The sequence below is a fragment of the Mesoplodon mirus genome (assembly GCF_964341445.2).
Source record: "Mesoplodon mirus genome assembly, chromosome: 8".
NCBI lineage: Eukaryota > Metazoa > Chordata > Mammalia > Artiodactyla > Ziphiidae > Mesoplodon > Mesoplodon mirus.
The window spans coordinates 114,447,692-114,474,634 of record NC_138984.1 but is presented as its reverse complement, the minus strand read 5'-3'; the positions used below and the strand labels follow the sequence as shown (position 1 = coordinate 114,474,634).

Here is a 26,943-nt window from a genome sequence, read left to right as displayed (position 1 = left end):
GCTCAGTAGTTGTGGCACACGGGCTTCGTTGCTCTGCGGCATGTGGGATCTTCCCGGACCAGGGCTCGAACCCGTGTCCCCTGCATTGACAGGTGGATTCTTAACCACTGCGCCACCAGGGAAGCCCAGGATCCTATAATAAAATGTACACTGTGATAAGAAAAAGGGAGGTATAAACCTAGAAGTCAGAGGAGGAAGAAATTCTTACTTCCGGTGGCAGTCCTCTGTGATCTGCGGTTGGCGGATGACTTGACTGTTGACAGGTGGAGATGAAGGGAAGAGCATTTCGGTAGAGGGAAGAGCATGAACAAAGGCACAGAAAATGGAGAAGTAGAGGCAGGAAAGGCTGTCTGGGGAGGACGGGTGAGCACGGGCTGGAACTAAGCCCTGGAAGGAAAGTCATTTGAAGAGGTAAAGCAGACCAATACGTACTGACAGGCTGTCTTCCTAAAATGGAAAAACTGAGCCGGGGTGCGAGGGAGAAGAGGCTCAATAGAAAATGCCGTCTTTCACACATTTGTACAAATTTGCAAGGCTTCATCTTGCAAAAACCACCCCTGATCAGTGAACAGGCCTTTTGTCGGCTTGGAGGGAAAGTGATTTTTGAAAGGACGTTTTAAGAAGGCCGGCCCTGGTGAGGTGCTGAAGCTAAGAGCGAGGAAGAGCAAGAAGGTGGCAGACAGGAAAGGACTCTGACAAGAATGAGTTTGGAAAGGAAATGTGACCGCCCCCAAATTCCCCCTGGCATCATTTCAGCTACCACCCAGCCCGCAGGCATCTGTCTCACCGCCAATACATTCGTACCATCAATAAGATTTTAGAATGCACCTGGCTAAAAACCCCGGCTGGTTAACACCCAGTTCATATGCGTGGTTAGAATGAATGAATTCCACCTTTAAAAGCACACCGTTCCTGGCACACAGAGGCAACCAAACGTTTGTTTTAGATGAACTCTGTTCTTTGTTTCAGGGTCTATATTTAGGAGAGGAAATGATTCAAAACTGCATCCTAAACCTGTATCCTCTTTCAGCATTGAAGTGCGGACCACCTGGGGCCAAGAGGTCTGTTTTTCCTCTTTAAACTTGGGTTTTTGCCCCTCGTAGGGGTCCCTCAGGTCAGTCGGTCCAGCGGGGGTGGGGCGGGGGGGTTCGCAGTTTCAATGACCAACCGCCGCGGGGCCACAGGGTGGAGCCACGGCGCCCCGCCCCCTCCTCCAGCCCCTCCCACCTACCCAGGTCCCGCCTCCCTCGCACCTGCGCGTCCCCCGCGCTCCGGCTTGTGCGGCCGCTTCCAGCCCGCGCCGGTGGGTGGGGGCTTGGCCTCGCCTCTCGCGAGATCGCCTCCCGTGGCCGCCGCCGCTGCTCCCGGCCGCTGACTGGCGGCGTCTGCGCAGCCGCCATGTTCGGTTGCTATGCTGTGGCCTGGGAGACGAGGTGTGCTTGAGGGAGGAGGGGACGGAGGAGGAGGAGGAGGAGGGGGAGGAGGAGGAGGAGGAGGAGGGAGGGGCCGAGCGCCCGTTGCACGCTCACACACAAACGCTGCCCGGGATTGCCTCCCTCCCGCTCGCGCCGCGCTGTTCCGCTCCTCCTCCTCGCGGCTCCACATTGTTCTCTCAGGACGCCGGGGTCCCCGGGCCGCCTCCCCCGCGGCCCCGCTGCGGGGCTGGATTAGCTCGTCCCCGCAGGGAGGTGCGGGAGCGCGCGGCAGCCCCGCAGTATGAGGTGGTGCCGGCGGCTCGGGGCCGTGGCGCGGCCGCTGCGGCGCCGGCTGCTGGGCGGGCGCTGAGGGAGCCCCGGGGGCGGCGCGGCCGGGCCTCCAGGCTTTTCTTCTGCAGCCGGGAGGACGCGGCTGGGGCACGAAGGTAAGAGGCTCTGGGTCCCCGCCGGCGGCCGGCCCTGCGTGGCGCGCGAGGCTGGTACCTGCGGCCGGATCTCAGGGGAAGATGATGCTTTTTGCCCCCTCCCTTTCTTCGCGGGGCCTCTGCTCTCCGACCTCCTGCGGGTTTTGGTTGCAGTCTCTGTTGTGGGGCAGCCGGGGGAGAGGGGATGGAATGTTCCACGGCCCCTAAACTCGAGGTGAGGTTTTAGAGTCTTCTGAGTTTTCCATTGCTGGTAGGATTCTTTTTTTTTTTTTTTTTTTAATTGGCTCTGCAGTTGAGCCAGAAGGAAAAGTTGAGGACGTGCGGATGCGTGTCCCATGGTTGCCTTAAGATGAAGCGGTTTACAGTGGCACGCGTGCGTGTACGACGGTTCTGGGGAACTTAGAAAGGGAGACTTTATGCCTGCGAGGCGTTAGACAGCGAACCACGGTGGACCAGGGCGATGTGTAGGATTTTCAAGCTCCTTTTCTAGGACAACCGGTACGTCTGCAATATGCCAACTGCTTTTAGAGTCAGAGATTGGAGTAATATTAGGTTGATGTGACCGGATCTCGGGCCCAGTTGAAACAGGACAGTTTAAGCCGTGTTTATGGAGAAGAAAAAAAAACCAAAAAGCCAAAGTATCCGTCTTGTATAGGATGGTTTGTGTAAAAAGAAGACTGTGGAACAGGAAAGCCAGGGCATTTTTTATCCGGATTTATATACTTCTCATTTTTTTAAGGGGGGGAGGAGATGACCTTAAAATAAATGATTATTCAGATCCCAAAAGGTGCTTAATGGAATAGAGCTAAATATTCTATGAGTTAAATCTTGAATTTGAGAAATTCGATCTACAGATTTTTTTAAAAAGGCTTTTTGTAAGCAAAAGTTTGTTTTCTGTACAGAGCTTCATTACTAACTCATAACAAAAGAGTGCGATCATTTTGTGGGTCCCACCATTTTTTGTCAGAATAAATTTATGCTCCAGTTACCACAAAAGCCATTTTTATGTCTCTGTTTTTTTATGGCATACATATCTCTGTCACCGTTTTTCATTGAAACATGTGCATGGTCCCACAATATCATGATCTTGACTGGTTAATAAGAAGAGAAACATGGTCTATTTTTTGTATATGGGAATATTTGTGATTTAGCTAATCTGTTTCAGACATTTGGCAAGAGATTTTGAAAACACAAGGAGCCATCACTCTATTGTAGTTTTATTAATATTAATTGAGTAGGTTAAAGTTTAAGTTAGAAAAATCACAGGTTCCTCCAAAGTAGCAAGGGATGAGGTTGTGGCTTTCTTATTGCCTCTAACCTGCTTAGATTTTAGGCTCTGGGTATTGAATTGTTTAAACCTTGTGGCTTTTTTTTCTTACCTTCTAATTGAATATCTTTAAAAATGTCCCTAATAACTTTGTTACTTTAAATTTGTGACACCCAATTTCTAATTTAGGCTAGGCATAAAACCAGCATTGATTGAACACACTTGCTAAAAATACTTTCTGGGTCAGATGTACTTAGGATGCAGCCTCAGGAAAATTCATTTGAACTGTTCTACTGTGACCAATGTACATTTCATTATTATAGAAGTACTTTTAAAAAATTATAGACTCTCACAATTAGATTTCATCAGTTCAGGTATAGAAGCCTAACTTTAATGTATAAAGTACTTCATGTGGGATAGTAATAAAAACTTTTTAAATGCTTCTTTTTTTTTTAACTTATGTGACCCTCGTAGACTTCTTAAACTCTGATTTGTATACTTGAAGTATTTGAGTTTTGTCTGCTAAACATAATCAATTTGTATTTTTGTGTGACAGTACAGTGTGCAGTGTTATCTGTTTAGTATTTGTTTATGACTTATTCTGAGCTCTTTAAGGGGGGCCGTCTGTGGTCATGTTTTTGAGTAAATTATCTTTAAGGAACAAAGTAAGATTGCCAGATAATTTCAAGGAGACACTGTTATTAATTGTTATTGAGAGGACTCCCTCCCCCTCCCCCCTCTCCCTCCCCCTCCCCCACCCCCCAAATTTATATGGTCAGTTTTAAACAACAAGGAAGCTTTAAAAATATGGAGAAATCTTGTTTGGTGGATGTTTAAAGACAAATGTTTTAAAGCTGTCCTTTAATTGTTAGTTATTAGGAATGTAAAATTAGTGACCTCACTACAAATGGCAAGTCTGTGTGACTTAATGTGGCTAAGCATGAATTGTTGCTCCTAAATAAAATTTAGTATTGGCAGAAATTCACTGGTTCCAAACTGAGTTGAACTTTGTTGTCTTTCTGGGTAATAACACGCATGTTATGAAGTAGTTTATGCTGTAGTCTAGATTTGTCAAATTAGTTTACTGCGTTAAGCTGTGAAGCCTTGAAGATTGGTTTAGCATTCTGGAAATCCTTTTTATTGTTTGCCAGAAAAGTACTGTAGGAGGAAGGTGTTATTTCTTCATTTAATATTCAGTTAGTAGCCCAGATGGTGAAAAGGAATATAGTGAAGTATTGTAGGATCTCCTCTACTGGTGTGGAAGTATGGTACCTAGGAGCAGTGCAATTTATTTCTTTTCCTTTGCATGGTCAGTCAGTACAATCATATTTAAAATAGGATGGGAAACGAGAGGGGAAGATTATTACATTCTCCTCCATTTCATTAGAGGCAGTTTCCCCCACGTTCATTCTTCATTTCATTATTCCTGAGCAGAAACTCTGGAAGAGAGGTGCACGTATTTGAAGGAATTGGTGGGAACAGAATGAAAAGTAGGTACTGTGGATTACCTTGCCGGGAAGATATTAATTTGGGTGAGTTATTGTGCTTGTATGTTTTAACAAGGAGGTTTTATAGAGGAGTAGGAAGAGAAAAGGATCTAGAGGGATGTGTTTATTGTCTGTTATGTGCCAGACAATGTAAAGGGGCTTTTCATGTTATCCCACATAATCATCAAGTACACTATGTGAGGTAAGTGTTATTAATCCCCTACTCCCCCTCCCCTCCCCCAAATGGGGGCCAGGGGAAATTAAAGAACTTGTCTAGGATCCCACTGCTGGTCAGTAGAATCCAAGCTCGGTCTGTCTGACTCTGAAGCTTATTCATTAGATCGTGCTGTCCAGTTAAACTTTCTTCAGTGCTGGCAGCACTCTTATTTGGCATTGTCACATGTGGTAGCCATTACCCACGTGTGGCATGGAGCACTGGAAATGTGACTGTCGTGCCTGAGGACCTGAATTTTACTTTATTTTATTTTTTAAAATTTTATTTTAGTTTATTTTTTTAGGCTGCATTGGGTCTTCATTGCTGCACGTGGGCTTTCTCTAGTTGCATCGAGCGGGGGCTACCCTTCGTTGCGGTGCTTGGACTTCTCATTGCGGTGGCTTCTCTTGTTGCAGAGCACGGGCTCTAGGCGTGTGGGCTTCAGTAGTTGCAGCACACGGGTTCAGTAGTTGCGGCACGTGGGCCCTAGAGTGCGTGGGCTCAGTAGTTGCAGCGCGTGGGCTCTAGGGCACGCGGGCTTCAGTAGCTGTGGCATGCGGGCTCAGGAGTGTGGCTTGCGGGCTCTAGAGCGCAGGCTCAGTAGTTGTGGCTTGCAGGCTGTAGAGCGCAGGCTCAGTAGTTGTGGCGCACGGCGTAGTTGCTCTGCGGTATGTGGGATCTTCCTGGACCAGGGCTCAAACCCGTGTTCCCTGCATTGGCAGGCGGATTCTTAACCACTGCGCCACCAAGGAAGTCCCTGGACCTGAATTTTAAATTGTATTTAATTTTAATCAGTTTAAATTGAAATAACCAGATGCTACTAGTAGCTATAATATTGGACAGCACAACTTTAGATCTTTAGATCTTGCTGCCTAGAAAATCTTAAGTTTTTTTTTTTTTTCTTTCTTTCTTTCCACGCTGCGCCATGCGGCTTGTGAGATATTAGTTCCCCTGCCAGGGATTGAACCCGTGCCCCCTGCAGTAGAAGGGCAGAGTCCTAACCACTGGACCACCAGGGAATTACCGATAATCTGAGTTTTGATAGTGAATCTGCCGCTGGCTCGTATATGACATTAGGCAAGTTACTTAGTTGATGAGCCTCAACGTAATCCCTTGTGAAAATGAAGAAGAGGTTATCACTAACGGATTATCCCCTGCATCCCTTCTTACTCTAAAGTTCTACGATTCTTATTAAAATGTACAGTAGTGTTTAATATTTGCAAGCATTATATCTGAAAGACCCCCTTCTCCTTATACTCCTTATATAAAGACTTTTGTTTGTTTAGTCAGTTTCTCTTTTTGAAAAGTGTTTGTGTTGATATAAAGCACACAGAAAGGATAATGGATTATTCCCCCCCCCCCAGTTGTTTGGCGAAAACATTGTGTAACCAAAGGCAGTACTTTACCTTGGAACAAAGTTTGAATCTTTAAAGATGTTATTTTCAGCATGCCACTTACCATTTGAGAATATATTACAGTTCCCTGTTGCTTATCAATTAATTCCAAACTTGTTTGCTTGTCCTTAAAGGTTTTCCACCAACATCATCTCACTAACCCTGTTTCTCATTTTTACTTAAGAAGAAAGCATTCTTTTTCTTCCCCCTCTGCCCTTGTTTCTTCAGTTTAAACATTCCTATCTCCAATCCATATGCCTCTTCTTTAAGTCTTACAGAGAATTCACCTTTTTTTCCGGAAGAATGCTGCTTAATCCAGTCATAATGATCAGCTTTTGAATACTGGTAATAAGCACCCTGGTGTTTATATATGATTGCTTAGATGTAGTTAGTTGAGTTTGTGCTTTTTAAGTTTTTATATGTTACCTACTGTGTGTCCTTAATGAACATGTAAAAAAATTAAAAATGGGGGTTGTTTCTTTTGTATTGCCTTACGAATTTAGTCCATTGCTCAGCAGTTCTGCTTTTAAAAAGTTGCTAGTTAAAAACTTATAAATACTGTAACAACGTTCACCCTTAATCACTACTCTAAAAGATATTTTTGTTTCCTTCCAGGCCATTGTCCTGTTGTATTTTTTTATAAAGTTGTATGGTAGAGATAACAATTTTTGAGTTTAATATATTGGAAACATTGTATTGTAGAGGAAGAGCAATGTAGGGAAGAGGTGACGGACTTGGGGTTGGAATCTGGTCTCAAAAACCTTGGACGAACTATTTAACCTCTGTGCTTACTTTCTTGTCTATGAAATTAGGATAATAATACTTGCCCTTGAATTGTTGTGAGGATTAGGATAATATATATAAAGCATCCAGTATATTCTTTATCTTTTCATTTTTAAAAAAATATTTATTATTTGTTTTGGCTGTGTCCGGTCTTATTTGCAGCACACAGGATCTTTGTTGCGGCATGCAGGTTTCTTAGCTGTGGCATGCAGACTTCTTAGTTGAGGCATGTGGGATTTAGTTCCCCGGCCAGAGATCGAATCTGGGCCCCCTGCGTTGGGAGCACAGAGTCTTAACCACTGGACCACTAGGGAAGTCCCCCAGTATTATTCTTTAAATAGAAGAGATGATCAGTAAATGGCAACTGGTATTATTTTCCCATCATCATGAATATAATTTAAACAATTGCTTAGATATCCAGGTGATTTATCAATCAGGTGATTTAGTCATTTACCTCTTGTTAAATATTTTGGTTGTTCCTAAAGTTTCCACTGTTATAATCTGCAGTGAATACCTTTGTGCTTACAGCTTGTTTGTAGGTTTGTTTCCTCAGTCTAAAACTCTACGACTAGGATAATGGTTTGAATATTTCTGTGCCAAGTCTCTCACAGAACAGTGGGTATTCTTGTTTAGGAAAAGATGCTAATTTTATTATAAAATTATACTTCATTGTTTTAGTTAATGTATTTTGAATATTTTGGTTTACTGGGGAATGATATAGTGAACATTGATTTGTGTGTTAATTAAACAGACATTTGAATGTCTGTTATAGGGATCACTGGTATACCGGTAAATAAGACATGATTCTTGTCCTTGAGCTCAAAATCTAGGGAGGTAACATATGTCAACAAGCAGTTACAATTCAGAATGACAAGTGTAATAAGATGTGGGGAAAGGAGAAGTGGCATTTGAGCGACGTCTTGAAGGATGAGTTGGAATTGATCTCTGGGTACAGAGAACAGCAATTGCAAAAAGACAAGTATGAAAGGATGCATAGTGTGTTTAGAGAAATGGTCTGTCTGTGAGATGCGTGTTGGTGTCTGATTTTGTGTGTGAATCCGTGTGCTTGTATATGTGTGTTGACTGTGGTGGGAGATAAAACCTTGTGAGGGTCCTCGTATGGGCTGTGAGCGCGGTCGTATTAAGACCTTTAGAATAGAGCTTCCCAACTGGGGTGCCGTGAATGGCTTACCATTGTACCAGAGAATAAGAGATCTGTCAGTGTATGTGACCAGAGCATATTGGACCCACCCAGGGTGGTTTCTTTTGACCTAGAATAATCTCTTTGACTTGTCCTAGTGTGCTAAAAATTCTTATTTTCTTTGGTGCCAAATTGGGAAAAGCATGGTTTTAGAGGCTCTTAGTTTTGAAGAGTTGATGGTACCCCCTCACCCCCTGGCATTCTCAGTATATATAATCAATAATAAAACCAATACCAAACCTGAGAATAAACATAAGGAAAGTCCAGTCGAAGTCCTCCCCTTTCCTCCCTCTCCCCTCCCGTCCCCTGCAGGAATCGCCTCACTGTCTTGTGCGTGTATCTGAGATCCCTTCCTGGTGCTCCTGCCTATCTTTTTAGTGCCCCCTACGGGAGTATTTTTTCTGCCGGTTGAGAAATCAGCGTTTACTTTGGGAGCAATTACAGGTATTTAAATGAGGGAAGATAACTCCTGACTTCTAGATGATGATGCAGAGATACAAGGATGGTGCACAAATGAGGTCAGAATGAGCAGAGAAATCAGTTAGGATGCTCCTGCAGCTGTCCAGGTGAGAGATGATAAGAGCCAGAAATGAGCATGTAGGCCTAGAACTGAAAACTGACTAGGCAGTTTCACGAGAACTGAGAGTCCATTTGGATGTAGTGAAAGAGGAGGAACGCTGATGATGATGCTAAGATTTCTTCTTTGAGCAACTGGAAAGGGAAGACCAAATAATTTTTGTTGAGTACCCATAGTGAACCAGGCGTTTTGCTAGGCACCAAGGTTGTCATGAGTGCTTGTTGAATTTTAAAAATTAATTTATTTTGAAATAATTTCAAACATACAGGAAAGTTGCAAGAACAGCCCAAAGAGCTCCTGAATCCCCTTGAACCAATTTCCTTTCCCTTGAACTATTCTTGCAACTTAAAAAATATTTTTTTATAAGGCTTTACTTTTTTATAGCACCTTTAGTTTCACAACAAGATTCAGGGGAAGGTACAGGGATTTCCCATGAGCCTCCCCCCACCCCCTCCTGTTTCCACACATGACTTCAACCAGTTTTTAAAACCGTACTGCGTGCACTGTGTGTATACAGAAGACAAGCCCGCAGCATCTTGCTGTGCTTTGCTTGGCTCACTGCAGTGGTGCAGTGAGGCCTTCCCTTTCAGAGGCCCAAAGAAGGAACGCTGACGTGGTCTTCAACCCTTTTCCTCTTTTGTCATTGGATTCTCAGATTTCAGTGAAACTACCTAATCATCTTATTTCTGGTCTCTCATTTTCATCTCTACTTCTAACTATTTCAGAGGAATGCACCATTTCTCATCTAATTAGACTTTTCTGAACCATTTCAGAGCAAGTTGCAGACCTGATGCCTATCATTCCTAAATAATCTAGTGTGCTTTTACCAAAACATGGGCAGTCTCTTACATAACCCCCAAATCATGAAACCAGCATTGATACAACACTACCTTCAAAACCCCAGATGCCTACAGCTCAATATCAAAAAAAACCAAAAACAAAAACCAACCCAATCAAAAAATGGGCAGAGGACCTAAGTAGACATTTCTCCAAAGAAGACATACAGGTGGCCAAAAGGCACATGAAAAGATGCTCAACATCGCTAATTATTAGAGAAATGCAAATCGAAACTTCAGTGAATATTACCTTACACCAGTCAGAATGGCCATCATCAAAAAGTCTACAAATAATAAATGCTGGAGAGGGTGTGGAACATTCCCACCCTTGGTGGGAATGTACATTGGTACAGCCACTCTGGAGAACAGCATGGAGTTTCCTTTAAAAACTAAAGAGCTACCATAAGATCCAGCAATCCCATTTCTGGGTGTATATCCGGAGAAAACCATAATTCGAAAAGATACATGCACCCCAATGTTCATTGCAGCACTATTTACAATAGCCAAGACGTGGAAGCCACCTAAGTGTCCATCAACTGATGAATGGATAAAGAAAATGTGGTATATATATATACACAATGGAATATTACTCAACCATAAAAAAGAATGAAATAATGCCATTTGTAGCAAGATGGATGGACCTAGAGATGATCATAATAAGTGAAGTAAGCTAGACAGAGAAAGACAAATATCATATGATATCACTTACATGTGGTTAGGGTTACCAAAGGGGAAAGGGGGGCAGCGGGAGGAATCAATCAGGAGTTTGGGATTAACAGATACACACTACTATGTATAAAATAGATAACCAACAAGGACCTACTGTACAGCACAGGGAACTATACTCAATATTATGTAATAACCTATAAGGGAAAAGAATGTGAAAAAGAATATACAGGGACTTCCCTGGTGGTCCAGTGGTTAAGAATCCGCCTTCCAGTGCAGGGGATGTGGATTCGATCCCTGGTTGGGGAAGGAAGATCCCACATGTGGTGGGGCAACTAAGCCCATGGGCCACAACTACAGAGCCCATGTGCTCAGGAGCCTGCACGCCACAACTGGAGAGCCTACACACCGCAACTAGAGAGAAACCTGTGCACCACAGCTAGAGAGAAGCCCACACGCAGCAACGAAAGATCCCACGTGCCACAACTAAGACCCGACACAGCCGTAAATAAAGTAAATAAATATTTTTTTAAAAGTATATATTATACACACACATATATAATTGAATCGCTGTGTTGTACACCTGAAACTTACATGATATTGTAAATCAAATGTACCTCAATAAAAAAATTTAAAAACAACCCAGAGGCCATTCAGAGTTTTCCAACTCTCCCGGTAGTGTCTTCCTTTCCCTTTTGGTCCAAGATCCAGTTCAGGATCACACACTGTGTTTAATTGTTATGTCTCTTTAGTTTGGAACAGTTCCTTGATATTTCTCTGTCTTCTATGGCCTTGACTTTCCTTGTTCTGTGAGATGTCCCTTAACTTTGGTCCACTCAGTAGTTGCTCACGTGTGGACTGAATGCGTTGTTGCGAAGGATACCATAGGAGTGGTGTGCTCTTTGCAGTGTATCACTGGGAAGCCTACGGTGTTGTACCACGACTGGCCATGTTTAGCCTTGAGCACCTTACTGAGTTCATTTCTGCTGGGTTTCTTTATTATACAGTCATCATTTTCCTCTTGTAATTGGTAAGTCTTTTGTGGGAAGATTTCCAAGATTTTGTTAACGTCCTGTTCCTCATCAGACCTCTGCCCACTGGCCTTTCGGTCCACTGATGACTCCTGCCTGGATCAACCACTGCTATGAAGGTTGCCACCTGCATTTATTAATTGATTTCTTACTGAAAAGTTTTCTTTCTTTAATGTATTTGTTCATTCATTTATAGATGTAAATAAATAAGTGAATTTTTTTCTTTATTTACATCAATATAGACCCATGGATTCCTGTTCCTATTCAGTGGATTTTATTAGGTATTATAATTTTATTTATTTATTTTTTATTTATTTATTTTTTTTTTGCGGTATGCGGGCCTCTCACTGTTGTGGCCTCCCCCGTTGCGGAGCACAGGCTCCGGATGCGCAGGCCCAGCGGCCATGGCTCACGGGCCCAGCCGCTCCGCGGCATATGGGATCCTCCCAGACCGGGGCACGAACCCGTATCCCCTGCATCGGCAGGCGGACTCTCAACCACTGCGCCACCAGGGAGGCCCTATAATTTTATATTTTATTTTGATGCTTAAATTGTCCTAGGTTGGCTAGTGGGAGCCCCTTCAAGGTGGCTCCCATCTTTTTCTTCTTCTTTTTTTTTTTTTTTTTGCGGTACACGGGCCTCTCACTGTTGTGGCCTCTCCCATTGCGGAGCACAGGCTCCGGACGCGCAGGCTCAGCAGCCATGGCTCACGGGCCCAGCCGCTCTGCGGCATGTGGGATCTTCCCGGACCGGGGCACGAACCTGTGTCCCCTGCATCGGCAGGCGGACTCTTAACCACTGCGCCACCAGGGAAGCCCGGATCCCATCTTTTTGACACATCCCCATCGTTTGAGTATTTCCTTACTTTCTGGCACATCAAGATGTTCCAGACTCATTTTGTACTTTTCCTGTCCCAGCTCTGGAATCATCCATTGGAATCCTGATTTCTTTTAGTGGAGGTGGTATTTAGAAACCAAGGTTTGGATGCTTAATGTGCTCATTTCTGCTGGGGTGTCATTACATTTAGGTCAGACAGAGCTAGGAAATATGTGTATATATATGTACACATCTGAATCTCTTTCTTCATCTCACTGTGTATATATTTTAAAAGTTCGCACTGATGCATCCATTTCCAGTCTAACACTCCAGGTTTCTTTCTAGTCTTCCCATATCTATATTTCTAAGTACCATCTTCAGCAGTGAGATTCGGCTCCCATTGTCCTCAGTACATTTACTTACTTGCTCAGTCCGCTTGTAACTGCTAGTCTTCCTGCCCCAAGCTAGTTGTCTCCTGCCTGCCACCTCGAGGCCCATGCATGGGGTCCTCAGGGCATGCTGTCAATTCTGTGCTAGGAAGGGAAGGGAACTTCTCATTTAACCTTTTTATTTCCCTCATTTAATCCAAACAAAAATTTGTCAGACAGGTGTTATCCCCAGTTTTTTTTTTTTTAATTAATTAATTAATTTATTTATTTTTTCTTTTTTTTTGCGGTATGCGGGCCTCTCACTGTTGTGGCCTCTCCCGTTGCGGAGCACAGGCTCCGGATGCGCAGGCCCAGCGGCCATGGCTCACGGGCCCAGCCGCTCCGCGGCATATGGGATCCTCCCAGACCGGGGCACGAACCCGTATCCCCTGCATCGGCAGGCGGACTCTCAACCACTGCGCCACCAGGGAGGCCCTAAATTTATTTATTTATTTGAGGCTGTGTTGGGTCTTCGTTTCTGTGCGAGGGCTTTCTCTAGTTGTGGCAAGTGGGGGCCACTCTTCATCGCAGTGCGCGGGCCTCTCACTATCGCGGCCTCTCTTGTTGTGGAGCACAGGCCCCAGACGCGCAGGCTCAGTAGTTGTGGCTCACGGGCCTAGTTGCTCCGTGGCATGTGGGACCTTCCCAGACCAGGGCGCGAACCCGTGTCCCCTGCATTGGCAGGCGGATTCTCAGCCATTGCGCCACCAGGGAAGCCCCATCCCCAGTTTTAAAGGATAACAAAGCTGAAATTCAGAAAAGTGTGTGACTTTGGACGTATTACCAGTAAATAGCAGAACAGATATTTTGAATTTAGATGTGCATGACATTGAAGCACCTTTTTTTCCCCCTGTACTGACTGCATAGCCCCCGGCTTCCTGAAAATAGTTGGGAATTCAGAGTGTCAGAATTTAGGGTTGTATAGATGGTAGTTGAAGCAGTGGATGTGACTGTTACTGCTTATGAATTGTGTGTAAAGTTAGGAAGAGGGCCACTGGCAGGGCCCCCACCAGCATCATTTAAAGGATAAGGGCTCAGAAGAGAGAGGAGAGTCCAGTTGTGTGGGGGAAGGTGATGGAGGAAGGAGTTACAAGAAGGTGTCAGATGCTGCAGAGAGATGAGAACAAAAGTGCTTTGAATTTGATGGATGGAAAGTTCTTATGACCTTAGCTAGTTGGTTTTTAGGTGTGTTCAGGCAGGCCACCTGTATCAGAATCATATGAGCTGCTGAATAAAAAATACCCATTCCGCAGGTTTCATCTCAGACTGTATAGATTTTTTGAAAGGGTGAGTGAGGAATGCGGAGGTGATCACACAGGAAACCTGCCTTAACGCTACTGCTGCTACAGTTATTCTGAGGTATAGTAAAATTTGAGATTCACTGTAGCAGAAGAGTTACGGTAGGGGGTGTGATAAGAAAGTACATAGAGGAAACTAGACATACAGTGAACGTAGGCTAGATAATGCTAAGAAATTTGGTCATAAGGGGAAAAAGGAAGATCTGTTAGGTCATGGAGGAATAGGGAACAGAATCAAGAAAACTGTTTTTGTTTTTTTTTTTTTGGCCACGCCTCGCGGCTTGCGGGATCTTAGTTCCCCAACCAGGGATCGAACCCGGACCCCTGCAGTGAAAGCACCAAGTCCTAACCACTGGACCGCCAGGAAATTCCCAAAAAAATATCTTTTAAGACTACATACACCTTAACATTTTTGGGGGATTAAGAGAAAGAAACTGTAGTGATTATTTGAAAGATGGGTAAGAGAAACTGTGTAGCAACACCTAATATCAAAGAAATGCCCTGAATGAACTTCAGTAGGCATCTGGGCTAGCTCCCTGCCCCCATTTCAAATGATTACCATCTTATGGTGAGTTTCAGAGTTATTCAGAAGTCATTGTTAATCTTGTTTTATTATTAATTTAATGTGTATATTGCCTTTTTGTGAGACAATGGTTAAGTATGGCTACTTCATTCAAATTTCAAAATAATATAAAAAAGCATATATTGAGACTTCTTAGTACTACTCTGTCTGTCCCTCCCTTCCCTGCTCTCTATAGGTAACCACTTTTGTTTTCGTGTATTTTACCAGTATTTATGCTAACAGAAACAAAATATAAATATAAATTATTGTTTCCCCCTACCTTTCTATGTAGAAGGTAGCATACTATATTAATGTTTTATTTAGTAATTCTTTCATTTAAAATATACCTTGGAGATCCTTTGACTTCCATATACAGAGAACTCCCCACTTTTTTCCTCCTTTTTTTATGTAAATATAGTGACATATTCTGTTGTGTGGGTAGGCTAACCGATCCTAATTATTTAAACTTTTATTACTCTACTTTAGTTTTTTAGGCCCTTTTTACTTGTGTGACTCACTTACTTTCACCTCTTCTGTATGAACTAGTGCTCCCATGAGACATTTTTCATCAATGACCTGCCTTACTTTCTTTACCTGAAGTCCTCTAATGCCTAGTTGGATAAGCCTTTCCGACTTTGTGGCCAAGGGAAAGACTTCCTAATTTCAGTAGCTCAGATGAAAAACTCAGTAGCTTCTCTTTTTATCAGAAAAAGAGAAAAGGACAAAACTAATATTCATTGAACTGTACTGGATGTTTTAATGTATGCGATTGCATTTAGTTCTCCCACCAGCCCTGTGGACTAGGTAGTGTTGTCCCCTTTTTATAGATGACGAAGCTGAGGCTCAAAAAGCTGCGTTGTCTAGACCTTCACAGCTAGAAAATATCAGATTTAGGTTTTGAAAGTAGGTTAATTTGAGTCCAGAATCTGTGTCTTTTCTGCTGCTGTCCTATTTTCTGTCTCCTACTTTTGAATTCCTGAACTCCAGTCTTACAGCTGGAGTGCCTTTCATCAAGAGCCATGAAAAGAGACATGTTTCCCTACTGTGTGTTTCTGACTGCTGGGATGCCACCTGCTTGTCTGCCCTCTACAGCTAAGGCCCTGCTGGCCTGGGGCACTGCCTTGCCTGCTACTGTAAGCTCTGGATATCATTTTCTCACTGCCTGTCCCAGTCGCCTCTCATCAGCACTGTTGAGTTTCCCTTTCTACCCTCAGTTACCTTGTTGTAGCCCTGTCACCACTTGGCAGTATGAAGCTTGGACACAACTTATGAAATTGTGAGGGATGATGTTTTTAAAAGGTCACCATGTCTTGTCTGGACTTTTACAGTAGTCTCCTTAGAGTGCATTCTGCCATTGGGTTTGCCCTTTTTTAACCCTCCTCTCTACTATAGCCAGAGTCATCGGACATGCACATCTGATCACTTTATGTCCCTATTCAGAATTTTTTTTATTGCCTTTCCATCTGTGTGTAAGGTAAAATCTAAACTCATGGTCAGCCCCTATCTACCTCTCCAAACCTCACTCCTGGTTATTACCTGGTATGCACAGTGCCTTGCATATGGTATGTGCTAATTAACATTGACTACACTTTGAGTGAATAGAATAAATGAGTTTTCCAAGGAGATTAAAATTTGGGAAATAATCAGTTTTTAAAGTAAGGTTGGTGTTCCTTTTGTCTGTTTCTTTTTAAGATATTTCTTATTGCATGGAAGTAAAATATTTTTACAAACTCCAAGGATTTGTGAATTGTTTTACTTACATTGGAATTTTACAACTCCACTTGCTTTATTTATATTTCCAGCTGGATCCATACTACAGTCAGTTACTATGGCTACAGAAGCTACTAGGGAAATGGGGAATCTTCACTGGAAAGGGTTTTGTGATTTGGAAAAGTTCTCCCAGGTGATTCTGATCTTGTGACCCACCTTGCGTCCGGTTATTTTTATGGTTTTTGGTCTATGTTAGCATAATTGTTTACAGAAGAATTGTGTAGGTCAACAGTTCCTTACATGAAATTCTGAGATCTCCAAGCCCCTGAAAAACAAAAATTTTTGTAATTAATTTGGCAGCCAAACTTGGCATATACTGATGTGAGGCTTTATACATTATTTATTCCACTTAGAGTGAACATTCTTAAGGTTCTCTACAGAAGTTTTAAATAGCAGTATGGTTAATACAGGATGTTACCTAGACAGACCCAACCAAGAATGTTACTTAATATAAGGTAGCTGTGCAGTATCACCTCTTTATAATTTAAATATTCTGAAGTTCAAAACACTTCTGAAGGGGCTTCCCTGGTGGCGCAGTGGTTAAGAATCCGCCTGCCAGTGCAGGGGACACGGGTTCCAGCCCTGGTCTGGGAAGATCCCACATGCCGCGGAACAACTAAGCCCGTGCGCCACAGCTACTGGGCCTGCTCTCTAGAGCCCGCGAGCCACAAATACTGAGCCCGCGCGCCACAGCTACTGAAGCCTGCGCGCCTAGAGCCCGTGCTCCGCAACGAGAAGCCACTGCAATGAGAAGCCCATGCACCGCAACGAAGAGTAGCCCCCGCTCGCCGCAACTAGAGAAAGCCAGCAATGAAGACCCAACACAGCCAAAAATAAAAAAAAAAACACAAAACAAAACAAAAAAAACACTTCTGAAAGTGTTTTGAAACCAGAGGTTTCAGATACAGGATTGTAGACCTGACCCAATTTTTACTACCACCAGTTTCCTTAGCAATGGGTGATAAATGGCACTTTGTTTTATTCTGAATGTCTTTTTAGTGATAATGTAGTTGGGTTTTTTAAAAAAAATCAGTGATTTCATTTCTTCTTGCAAACATTCTGTAAATTTTTTGTTCATTTATCTGGTAGAGTCTTAACTTTTTTTTCTTACCAATTTATAATATTGTAGACATTAACTCATTTTTCTGTGAGCACAGTAGCTTGCTTGTACCATATTCTAAGCTTTTTGTATGTAGCATTTCGATAGGAAATGCTGCAAGTCGAACACCCATGTGTCACTACTTCTAGTGTAAGGGAGGTGACTATGTTCCTTTGCTCAAAGTCCTGTGTTAGAGTGAAAACTAAGGTTTTCACCATGGCCACCAAGGCCCACCTGACTCGTGGCTCCTGCTCTCTCTCTGACCCCATCTCTGACCACTTTCCTCATCCACTCTTCTCAGGGTACGCTGGCCTCTTTGGTGTGCTCCATGTCACGTCTTCGTGCTGTTCTTCCCTCTGCCTGAACACCTTTCTAGGCACGGGCTCCAGGCCGAGCATCCATACGGCTCACTCTTTCACTTCCTTTCAAGTCTGCCAGAAAGTGAACTTCTCAGTCATGCCTGCTCTGAATACCCCATCTATCTAAAATTGCTCCCTGCCCCACATCCCTGCTCACTACTTTATAACATATATGTCATTTTTTTCCTTTCCTCATTAGAATGGAAGCTCCATAAGGGCAGGAGCCTTTATCTTGTTTGATTTGCTGATATAGTCATGTTGCTTTTCTCTGTCTGGCACATTATGGAACATTCAGTAGATAATTTGAACAAGGGAAGGGTTAGGGGAAAGTAAAGAGGAACATTAATTGTCTAACATGTATAGACACTCCATTTGAGGCTTTTATTTTTTATAAATTTCACAGATTTTTATTGATGAAATCAAAATATAGTAATTGAATATAATATTTTGTTGTATTGGTCTAGTAATGAGAAGAATATAATCATTTTTTATGGGATAATATTTCCCTTAAGTGGGGTTCAAAGTTAGCATCCCCTCTCATCAGATCAATTGAGAATGTTCATCTGTAAAAACCATTCTTAACTCATGACCCCCAAACAGACAGTGAGCAGGTCTGGCCTGTGGGCCGTAGTTTGCTGGTCCCTGGACTAGGCGACTTTTGCCCAAATTAATGCAAACTCCTCCTCAATACGGTCCCAGATATCTTTCCACCTATAACTGTTGCTGTTCCTCTGATGAATTGTTTTCCATCTAACTGGATTACTGTTGTTTCTTAGACTTCTCTGGTTTCTGAGGCTTTTAATAATACTCTGTTTTAATTCTGGTATAACTAGAATATTTTAATAAAAGCATAATGTGCATTTCCAAATTTTTTCCTAAAGTCAGTTTTGACTATTTAGAGGCAGTAATGATGATGATAATATGGCTAACAGTTATTAGATACTTTTAAGTGTCAGGTACTGTGCTAAAGGTCTCTTATGTATTATCTCATTTCACCTCATAGCAACTCATTTCATAGATGAGGTCACTGAGGCACAGAGCGGCTTAGCAACTATCCAAAGTCATAAAGGTAGTAAGGATTTGAACCTTAAAACAGTCTGATTTCTGAGCCCACAGTCTTACCTATTAAGCAGTATTCCCATGTGTACTAATAGTTTGTATTTTTGTAGTCTTGGCCCCTTTGCAGAGTGCCTTCTCTTTTAATCTAACTTCATTTGTGAAAGGTTGATAATCAGTTCTTTACAACCAAAAAAAGTATCCATGAGAACATGAGGCAATAAGTAGGATTGGATGGTATTATGAGGAGATGTAAAGTTAGTAGCTTTCCCACTGTTTACGCTTTACCCCAATTAAGAGGTATCGTTTATATCATGCTCTTGATAGCTTCTCTTTTACACTATTCTATTTTGTTAAAAAACATAGGTGTTTGATCCACTAATTTGATTTCATAGTCAATGAGTTTCAAATTATAGCTTGAAACATTTCATTACAGTTAGATGCTATAAACTCTATTGTTTGTGTTCAGTTACAAAGAAAATTCTGCTTATGTGAAACAGTTGCTTTTTAAAGGAAGGATAAAAACTCTAGAGGCCAGATTTCTTCCTTCCTTCCTTCCTTCCTTTCTTTCTTTCTTTCTTTCTCTCTCTCTCTCTTTCTTTTCTTTTCTCCCTCCCTCCCTCTCTCCTTTCTTTCTTTCCCTTCCTTCCTTCCTTTCTTTCTCTCTCTCTCTCTCTCTTTCTTTCTCTTTCTTTCTTTCCTTTCTTCCTTTCTTTCTTTTTTTTCTTTCCTTTCCTTCTAAAAATGCTCAAACCCCTAACTAGTAAGAAAATAGTTTTTGCTGAATAAGAGGGGAACACCAAAGCCCAAAAGATGATACCACATATACTACACGGCTGGCCCTTTTCAGACAAGAAGAAAACAACTTGCATTGGCTGTTGGTACTTATGAAGGATAGACTGTATTTTTGGAGTCTCCTGTAGAAGAGACTAGATCAGAAATTTAGAACGTGCAGAGGGAAAGAACTCGCGGCTGCTGAAGTTGTTTCTAGTACTTAGGCGATGAGCTACAGACAGGAGAGACGTTAGTTCTTTGACTCACTAGGACAGTTTGTTGACATCTTTGTTTAGTATACTGTTTCACCGAGTTATTTAAAGTCTCCTTCCCAACTAGACTGTGAGCTCATTGAGGGCAGAGAGCTAGATGTATATATATTTATATCTCTAGCATCTAGTGTTGTGTCTCGTAACTAGGAGCTGCTGACATGTGTACATGAGTGAACAGGTGTATTGAGGGCCCAGGATTAGGGGACTCTTTAGAGGCCTTAGTGGGTTAGGTGTCTCTCTCTCTCTCTCTCTCTCTCTCACTCTCACAAACACACAGTACTTTCAATGCTATAATGTATAAATAGGAAATAATGAAATGTAAAATATTAAGTAACAAAAAAGGAAAAGCCTCAGGTAAATAAATTTGATGCAAGAAATAGTTCACATGAGTCCTGTGTTTATAGTTCACAATGAATATGGTATTTATTTTGGCATGGTAATTCAGCATTCTTAGAGGTCAGTAGCAGTTGAATAAAGGGTATCAGAGGACATTTGGAAAATGCTGCCTGTATATCAGCAAATCAGTGTGCTCATGTCTCAGGTGATTGGTTTGTGCATGATTAACTGGGATACTTTTTTGCTGTACTATACCATTTGTTAAATAAGAAGCTTCTTGTGTAAGTTATTGTATAATAACTACTATCCAAATGTGTTTGGTATATTAAATATATATAGAGAAATTTTAGATCAAAACTATTGCTACATTTGATGTTTTTTTTCCTTTTCCTTCTACAGGATAACAGTGTTCTAGCTCATAGTATTTATTTATTTATTTACTTAGGCTGCACTGGGTCTTAGTTGCGGCATGTGGGATCTTAGTTGTGGCATGTGGGCTTTTAGTTGCGCATATGTGCAGGATCTAGTTCCCTGACCAGGGATCGAACCCAGGTGCCCTGCATTGGGAGCATGGAGTCTTACCCACTGGACCACCAGGGAAGTTCCTGTAGCTCATGGTTTTAGCAGTACTGTCCTAAGAGAATCTGGCCTATTCAGTGTTATATTGCCAAGTTTAGTTCAGAGGGCTGAGGGAGCCTTCACTGAATAAGTGTTATAGCAATAAGCTAAGTTATGCAGTCCAGTACTTACAATACCAACATTTTAATTTATAGTTACATCCAGAGCATCATATAAGAAATTAAGATTGTAGCAAAGCATATGGTTCATTGGAGAACATCCCATACAAAATGATAATGGTAAGGGATTGTCAGTTATCCTGAAAACTTTTTGTGAGTGGTTAATTGCTTCATAATTTTGGATAACAAAGGTTTTGTTTTTATCTGCTTCTTTTAAGTGTGAAAACAGAATTTGAAAAGATTTTTTTTACTCTTTCCTCACAACTTTTTATTTTGAAAAATTTCAAGCTTACAGAAAAGTAGCAAGAATAGTATATTGAACACCTATGTACCCTTCATATAGATTCACCAATTGCCAACGTTTTGCTACTTTGTTTTATCTCTCTCTGTGTTTATATATTAAAAATTTCTGAACTGTTTGAAGGTTGCAGACATCATGATCATAACACTTTACCTCTAAATGCTTCAGCATGCAAACATGCATCTTCTAGAAATAAACACATTCTCCTGTATAACCACATGATCACACTCAGGGAATTTAACATTGACACTATATTGTAGTACATTGACATTGTACTATAATCTGAAATACATTCCATGTTCAAATTCCTCCAGTTGTCCAAACAAGTCCCATAGATATAGATACAGATATAGATTTGACTTTTTTTTTTCTGATTCATGATTGGATCAACGACTACACGTTTCATTGCATTGTTACGTCTCTTTTAATCTACACTGCTTCCCCAGCCTTCTTCTAATCTCTTTTTTCTCCCTTTTTCCTCATTCCCCTCACATTTTTGAAGAATCCAGGCCAGTTGTTTTGTAGAGTCTCCCTCAATTTGGATTTGTCTGATTGTTTTAATTTATTTTTTCATAATCAGATTCAGGTTAAATATTTTTGGCAGGAATATTACATAGGAGTTGTATTCTCAATGTGTAACATCATGATGCCTATGACGGTAGTTTTGGTGAGGTTAAATATGATCATTTGGTTAAGGTGGGATTTGACAGATTTCTCCATTGTAGGGATACCTTTCACCCTTTGTAATTAAGTAATCAGTGGAAAAATACTTTGAGATTATGTGTGTATCTTGTTCCTCAATAAACTTTCACCCAGTGATTTTATCATTCATTGATGATTCTTGCCTAAATCAGTTATGGTAGTTGTAAAATGGCAATTTTCTATTTGTGTTATTCTACATTTATCATTTGACATTATTCTACAAAGAAGAGTTTTCCCTTCCCTGACTTAAAAAAGTTAGTATCAGTTTAGACCTATGGATTTTTGTTTTATTCAGAGTATTATCTATTCTTGTTACTATTTATCTTAAAACTTAAGTTGTCTCATTTAACTGGTGGGAGCCCCTTTTAACTGCCTCTCATGTTTTTTTATTTGTTCCCATCAGATTTTGAGGACTTCTTTACTTACCAGCACGAGAGATTTAGCCTGACCTTGTATCTTCTCTGCACCAGCTCTGGAATCAGCCTTTTCTCCCACGAAGTCCTGGTTTCTTTTAGTGTGTAGTAGTATATAGGGCATTATGTACGTTCAGTGTTACTGGACTATTGCTTCTAGGTTCTAATAGTGGACAGAGGTAGCAAATATATATAAATTTTAATTTTTTTGAAAAAAATTTTATTTGAAGTATAACTGGTTTACAGTATTGTGTTAGTTTCAGGCGTACAGCATAATAGTGATTTGGTATATTTGCAGATTGTACTCCATTATAGGTTATTACAAGATAATGAGTATAATTCTCTGTGCTATACAGTATATCCTTGTTGCTTATCCATTTATATGCAGTAGTTGGTATCTCTTAATCCCATATCCCTCATCACTGAGTATATTAGCTGTGGGTTTGTCATAAATAGCCTTTATTATGTTGAGGTATGTTCCCTCTATACCAAGTTAGATTAGTTTTTATCATGAATGGATGTTGAATTTTGTCATATGCTCTTTCTGTGTCTGTTGAGATGGTCATGTGATTTTTTTTCCCCCTTCCTTTTGTTAATGTGGTGTATTACATTGATTAATTTGTAGATATTGAACCATCCTTGCATCCCTGGAATGAGTCCTACTTGATCATGGTGTGTGATCCTTTTTATGTATTGTTGATTTTGGTTTGCTAATATTTTGTTAAGCATTTTTGCACCTGTATTCACCAGAGATATTGACCTGTAATTTTCTTTTTTTGTAGTGTCTTTGTTTGGATTTATTATTAGGGTAATGGTATCCTCATGGAATGAATTTGGGAGGGAGTATTCCCTCTACTTCAGTTTTTTGGAATATTTTGAGATGGTAGTTGTTAGCTGTTCTTATATGTTTGGTAGAATTCCTCTGTGAAGCCATTCAGTCCTAGACTTTTGTTTGCTGGGAATTTTTAAATTACTAATTCAGTTTCACTACTAGTGATTGGTATGTTTGGATTGGTTCAGTCTTGGAAGATTGTATGTTTCTAGAAATTTATCCATTTCTTCTAGGTTGTCCAATTTGTTGGTATGTAAATGTTTTGTAGTATTTTCTTATGGTTTCTTTGTATCTCTGTGAGATCAGTTGTAGTTTTTCCTCTTTCATTTCTTATTTTATTTAGGCTCTCTTTTCTTGATGAGCCTGGCTAAAGGCTTATCAGTTTTGTTTATCTTTTCAAAAATTCAGCTTTTGGTTTCATTGATGTTTCCTATTGTTTTTTGTTTTGGTCTCCAGTTATTTATTTCCTGTGATCTTTATTATTTCCTTCCTTCTGTTGTCTTTCGACTTTGTTCTTTTTCTGATTCCTTTAAATGGTAAGTTAGGTTGTTTATTTGAGATTTTTTGTTTTGTTTCCTGAGGTAGGCCTGTATCACTCTAAACTTCCTTCTTAGAACTGCTTTTGCTGTGTCCCATAGATTTTCGAAAGTTGTGTTTTTATTTTCATTTGTCTCCAAATATTTTCTGGTTTCCTCTTTCACTTCTTCATTGACCCAGTAGTTTTTTAGTAGCATGTGTTTAGTGTCCACGTGTTTGTGTTTTCCCATTTTCCCGCCCTGTAATTGGTTTGTAGTTTCATACCGTTTTGGTCAGAAAAAATGCATGCTATAATTTCTGTCCTCTTAAATTTGTTGAGACTTGTTTTGTGGCCTAGCATGTGATCTATCCTGGAGAATGTTCCATGTGCACTTGAAAATAATGTATATTCTGATGTTTTCAGATGGAATGTCCTGTAGATATCTATTAAGTCCAAATGGTCTAATGTGTCATTTAAGACCACTGTTTCTTTACTAATTTTCTGTCTGGATGATCTGTCCATTGATGCAAGTTGGGTGTTAAAGTCCCCTACTGTTATTGTATTATTGTCAGTTTCTCCCTTTATGTCTGTTAATATTTGCTTTATCCATTTAGGTGCTCCTATGTCAGTGCATATATGTTAATGAACGTTATATTCTCCTGTGTTGATTTATCGTTATGTAATGCCCTTCTTCATCTTTTGTTATAGACTGTTTTAAAGTCTAGTTTCGCCAGTTTTCTTTTCATTTCCATTTGCTTGGAATACCTTTTTCCATCCCCTCACTTTCAGTTGTTGGCTCTGAAGTGAGTCTCTTGTAAGCAGTGTATAGATGGGTCATTTTAATGTAATCAGCCACCTCATGTCTTTTGATTGGAGCTACTCAATTATTTATTTATTTATTTTTGGCTATGTTGGGTCTTCATTGCTGAGTGCAGGCTTTCTCTAGTTGCTGCGAGCGGGGGCTACTCTTCGTTGCAGTGCGTGGGCTTCTTATCGCAGTGGCTTCTCGTTGTGGAGCACGGGCTCTAGGGCTTCAGTAGTTGTGGCACGTGGGCTCAGCAGTTGTGGCTTACAGGCTCTAGAGCACAGGCTCAGTAGTTGTGGCGCATGGGCTTCGTTGCTCTGCAGCATGTGGGATCTTCCTGGACCAGGGCTCAAACCCGTGTCCCCTGCATTGGCAGGCGGATTCTTAACCACTGTCACTGTGCAACCAGGGAAGCCCTTGATTGGAGCTTTATTCCATTGACATTTAAAGTGATTATTGATCAATAAGTACTTATTGACTTTTTTTACTTGTTTTCTGCTTGTTCTTGTAGTTATTCTCTGTTCTTCTTTTAGTTTCTTCCCTTGTGAGTCAGTGATTTTATTTAGTGGTATACTTGTGTTCCTTTCACTCTGTTTTTCTGTATCTATTGTAGGTTTTTGAATTATGGCTACCATGGGGTTCATATATGTTGACCTATAACTATATCTACTTGTTTTAAACTGATAGTCATTTAAATTCAAACACATTCTAGAAGATCTACATTTTTTACTCCCTTTCCCCACATTTTGTGTTTTTTTGATGTCATATTTTACATCTTCGTGTTTATCCCTGAACGGTTCATTGTAGTTATGGTTGATTTTATAATTTTTGTCTTTTAATTTTCATACTAGCTTATTTAAGTGCTTGATCCACAACCTTTACTAAATACTTGGCTTTTCTAGTGGGGTTTCTCCTTTCCTATAAATTCTTCTTGTTGTAGCCTTTTCTTTTCTCTTTAGAGAAGGCCCTTCACCACTTCTTTTAGGGTCAGTTTAGTATTGATGAGTTCTTTTAGTTTTTGCTTGTCTGAGAAATTCTTTATCTCTTCTTCAGTTCTGAATGATAATCTGGCTGAGTAGAGTATCCTAAGTTGTAGGTTTTCCCCTTTTTGCACTTTAAATATATCATGCTATTTCCTCTGGCCTGCAGAATTTCTGCAGAAAAATCAGCTTATAACCTTATGGGGGTTCCCTTGTATGTGACTGTCTATTTTTTTCTTGCTGCCTTTAGAATTCTCTCTTTATCTTTAACTTTTGCCATTTTACTATGATATGTCTTGGTATGGGTCTCTTTGGGTATATCTTGTTTGGGACTCTGTGCTTCCTGTACCTGGATATCTGTTTCCTTCTTCAGGTTCAGGAATTTTTCAACCATAATTTCATCAAATATTTTTCAACGCTTTTTTCTCTCTTCTCCCTTGGGACCTCTATAATGTGAATAGTATATGCTTGATGTTATTTTAGAGGTCCCTTAAACTGCCCTCATTTTTTAAAAGATTGTTTTTGTTTTTGCTATTCTGATTGGGTGATTTTCATTATTCTATCTTTCAGAATGCTTATGCATTCTTCTGTATCACCCAGTCTGCTGTTAATTCCTCTAGTGTGTTTTTCATTTCATTTATTATATTCTTCAGCTCTGATTCTTCTTTATATTTTCTAGTTCCTTGTAAAATTTCTCACTGTCTTCATCTGTTCTTTTCAGGCAGCATTTTTACTATGAATGCTTTGAACTCTTTATCTGGTAAGTTATTTCTCTTTCATTAGGTTTTTTTTTTTTTTTTTAAGATGTTGGGGGTAGGAGTTTATTAATTAATTCATTTATTTCTGCTGTGCTGGGTCTTCGTCTCTGTGTGAGGGCTTTCTCCAGTTGTGGCAAGCAGGGGCCACTCTTCATCACGGTACGCGGGCCTCTCACTATCTTGGCCTCTCTTGTTGCGGAGCACAGGCTCCAGACGTGCAGGCTCAGTAGTTGTGGCTCATGGGCCTAGCTGCTCTGTGGGATCCTCCCAGACCAGGGCTTGAACCCATGTCCCCTGCATTAGCAGGCAGATTCCCAACCACTGCGCCACCAGGGAAGCCCTTTCATTAGGTTTTTTTACAGGTTTTTTTTTTCTCTTGTTCTTTCATTTGAAACAAATTTCTCTGTCTTCTCATTTTGGTTAACTTTCTCTGTCTGTGAAATCAGGTGAAACACATTATCTGTCGCAGTCTTGAAGGAGTAGACTTGGGTGGGAGTGTCCCTGTACAGCCTGCAGACACTCAGTGGCTTTGGTAGGAGAGCTGGATCTGAAGTGAGCACGGGTCACACCACAGGGTGGACTCGCAGCTGTCACCTTGGAAGGAGGTGGGGCTGGAGATGGAGGTGCTGGAGCTAGAGCCAGGTTTGAGCCAGAGCTTCTGTGCTCAGTGGTTGTCACCGCCCTGTTTGGCACGGGGTCGGCTCCCAACATGCTGGAGCAGAAGCCCTGAAGTTTGGGTGCAAGGTGGTTCCGTTCCCTTTCAGTGTGAGCGCTCTCCCCTCTCAGCAGTGGCACGTTCGTCCCAGAGGGG

At 41.2% G+C, this 26,943-nt stretch overlaps 1 protein-coding gene across 2 annotated transcripts in view; it reads left to right on the top strand.

Annotated features, from left to right (window-relative positions):
* Nucleotides 1-1,531: 1,531 nt before the first annotated feature.
* Nucleotides 1,532-26,943, top strand: part of PTPN4 (protein tyrosine phosphatase non-receptor type 4) — a 187,671-nt gene continuing 162,259 nt past the window's right edge. For both annotated transcript variants that reach the window (XM_082631396.1, XM_082631395.1), the window contains exon 1: nt 1,532-1,861. The gene's annotated coding sequence lies outside the window, so the exon portion shown is untranslated. The remainder of the gene's footprint in view (nt 1,862-26,943) is intronic.